Here is a 3901-nt window from a genome sequence, read left to right as displayed (position 1 = left end):
AGGAGGAGAGAGCTTGACCACTGTGCCACCATCAAGGCCTGCTGACCTGGGTGAGCCATGAAGAAGACAGAAGACAACCATATACTTGTGTTCACTGTGAGGGTCAAGGCCAACAAGCACCAGATCAAACAGGCATGTCAGGGCGCAGGTCAACTTTGTCATCAGGTGTGATGGAGAGAAGTCCAACTGGCTCTTGACTGTGATGCTTTGGAGGGTGCTAACAAAATTAGGATCATCTGAACCCGACTCCAGCTGGTTAATTCTCAATATAAATTGACCATATAAAATTCTTATCATACATTCCTTCATAGTAGTGAAAGATATAATTATTTTCTGGACCTTAAGTTCCTTCTCAAGACAAGCGCCCTGCATCTGTGCTCCCTTTAAAGTAAATTCCACTGATTCCTTAAACCATTTTCTATTAGAAGTGACTTTTATGTAATATTATGTTAGTGATGACTTTTAAAATACTATTATGTGAGTGAAGTCAAAGTGTTAGTTGCTTAGCTGTGTCCAACTCTTTGCGACTCCATAGACTGCAGCCCACCAATTCCTCTGTCCATGGGGTTCTCCAGGCAAGAATACTGGAGTGGATTGCCATGCCCTCCTCCAGGGGATCTTCCCCACCCAGGTTTCCTGCATTGCAGGCAGATTCTTTACCATCTGAGTCACCAGGGAAGCCCATTCGCCATGTTTTTGTCCCTCCTGCTGTTTGAACTACTCCTGTCAAGGTCATCAGCAAACTCTGTCTTATCAAATCCAAGGCTCAATTCTCTATCCTGACTTGACCGCTTAAAAACATGACAACACTCATCACTCTCTTTTAAAAAAATGTTTGACTGCATCCTGAGGCATGTGGAACCTTAGTGTCCCAACCAGGGATTGAACCCTTGTGCCTTGCATTGGAAAGTGGAGTCTTAACCACTAGAACACCAGAGAGGTCCTTTTTTAAAAAAAAAAAAAAAAAATTTATCACTCTGTTCTTCTTGGAATAAATTTCTTTCCTTGGCTTTTCATACACCAATCTGTTCTGGTTTCTCATTTATCTTACTGCCTTTTCTCAGTATTTCTAAATGCTGGAATGTTCCCAAGGTTGACTCCTTAAAACTCTTTCCTACACACTCTCACTCCTTGGGTTTTCTCTTCCAGGGCCATGGCTTTAAATAGCATTTACATCAAATCTCAGTCTCCAATTTGGGACCTGGTCTTTAGGCTGCAAACTTGGGTGTTTCCACATGGAGGGCTAACATAAGCCTGCTCTTACTTCTCCCTGGTCAAAACCCTTCAGGGATGTTTCATCAGATTTAGAAAAAAAGGTGAGAGCAGCCTCCCTAACCTCACTTCCTGCCCCTCTTCTCTCTGATACATCACCCTCCGTCCCGCTGTTCTTTGAATGCCGCAGGCCAGATGCTACCTACCCCATTTTTGTTGTTGTTGTTAGTTTCGTTTCCTTAAGCTTTTGAGATAATTGTAGATCCCCATGTAGTTACAAGAAATAACACGGAAACCCCATATGCTCCTTACCCAGTTTCCCTTTCACGGCAACATCTTGCATCATACTCACAATATCACAGCCAGGGAACTGATAAATCGACTCACTTTATTCAGATTTTACCAGTTTTACATATGCTCATGTATGTGTGTGTGTGTTTAGTTTTATGTCACTTTATCACTTGTGTAAATTGTTATGACCACCATCGCAGTCAAGATACAAAATAGTTCTATAAGAAGGATACCCCTGAAGAAGGAGAAGGCGAGGAGGAAGTGGATATTTTGTGCTTCTTTTTATAGCCAGTATCTCTTCTACAATCCCAATCAGTGGCAACCATTAATCTGTCCTCCATCTCTATAATTTTGTAATTTAAAAATGTAAATGGGACCTCTTTTAGCTTGGGTTGCCATAACAGAGTAGTATAGATGGTGTGACTTAAACAACAAACATTTATTGCCTACAGTTCCAAAGGCTGGAAGTCCAGGCTCTGGGTACTAGCATAGTTGGTTCTAGTTACGGTCCTTTTCCTAGTTTCTAGACAGGCATCTTTTCACCATGTCCTTTCAAAACAGAGGGAGACTGAGCTAGTTTTCTGACTTCTTTTAATCTAAAAATAATTTTTATTGATTTATTTGTGTGTGTGTCTGTGTTTAGGCACAGAGTCGTGTCCGACTCTTTTCGACCCCATGGACTGTAGCCCGCCAGGCTCCTCTGTCCATGGGATTTCCCAGGCAGGAATACTGGAGTGGGCTGCCATTTCCTCTTCAGGGGATCTTTCCAATCCAGGGATCGAACTGGCATCTCCTGCACTGGCAGGTGGATCTGTACCGCTGAGCCACCAGGGAAGCCTGTTTATTGGCTGATTGATGGCTGTGATGGGTCTTCATTGTTTCACTAGTGGGGGCTACTCTCTATTTGTGGTGTGAGGGCTTCTCAAAGTGGTGGTATCTCTTGTTGCAGAGCATAGGCTCGAGGGTGTGCAGGCTCTAGTAGCTGTGGCACACGGGCTTTAGTTCTTCCTCCACGTATGAAGGAACACATCTTTCTGGACCAGGGATCAAACCCATGCCCCTTGCAGATGGATTCTCATCCACCATACCAGGGAAGTCCTCAGCATATAAATTTTGAGGGAACACAAACATTAAGATCATAACAAGATCATATAACATATAACATTTTGAGGTTGCTTCTTTTCACTTGGCATAGTTCTCTGGGATCCATCCAAGTTGCTATATATATCAGTAGTTTGTTCCTTTTTACTGCTGAGTAGTATTACATGATATGAATGTATTATAGCTTATTGCTTAATCATTCATCTGTTAAAGGACAATCAGGTTGTTTCTAGTTTTTGGCTATGACAGATAAAGCTGCTGTAAACCCTCAAGTACAGGATTTTTATGATTATGTTTTTGTTTCTTTGGGATAAGTGCCCAAGAGAGCAATTGATGTGCTAAGTGCACGTTAAGTTTCAGAAGAAACTGTCATATTCCACACCAGAGCATTGCACCCTTTTATGCTTTCACCAGTAATGTGTGAAGAAGCCAGCTTTTCTGCATGTGCACCAGAAAATGCTGTTATTATTTTTCACTTTAGTCATCCTGAAAGGCATGTGGTTATTTCTTACCATGGTTTTAATTTGCACTGCCCTAGCTAATGCTGCTGAGTATCTTTTCCACGTGCTTTCTTATCATTTGTATGTCTTCTTCACTGAAACATCTGCTGCATGTCTTTTGACCATTTTTTTAACTGTTGGTTTTTTTTTTTTTTAATAACAGCTTTATTGAGATATAACTCACATACTACGCAATTCACTATTTAAAGCATATAATTTAGTGGTTTCTAGCATATTCACAGGGTTTGCAACCACCACCACAATTGATTGTGGAATACTTTCATCACCCCCATAAAGAAACTCCATACCCATTAGCGGTCTTTCACCGATTTCCACCATCTACTCCCTTACTTTTTCTTCATAGGATTTATCTTCCTTCACGAGAATAAGATCCATGAGGTGCAGTCTCAGGCTCCAATAGTGCCTGTCATATAATATCACTTAAAGATTTAAATAAACAAATGAGTCACAGAGAACAATGTGGAAATTACATCTCTCCAGGAAAAATAATTCTACTTTTTGCTCTATTACTATTTTGTTAGAGGAACGATACTTGAAAGAACAGGTCTTATTCCCCTTGTGAACTGTATAATCATGTCCATGTGTCCTTCTGCCTCCATAGCTTTCCCTGATAATATGGAACTGAAGCACTACATAAGTCGTTACATTTGTTTTTTAACCCTGTACTCCTTCCTGATCTCCTTTTGAGCCTGAACTGAAATTCAACAAGTGGATGATAATGCAAAGTGAAGTGAAAGTCCTCAGTCGTGTCCGACTCTTTGTGACTTCATGGACTG

This window comes from Bubalus bubalis, chromosome 4, assembly GCF_019923935.1.
Source record: "Bubalus bubalis isolate 160015118507 breed Murrah chromosome 4, NDDB_SH_1, whole genome shotgun sequence".
Lineage (NCBI taxonomy): Eukaryota > Metazoa > Chordata > Mammalia > Artiodactyla > Bovidae > Bubalus > Bubalus bubalis.
Note: the sequence above shows the minus strand (reverse complement) of the source record.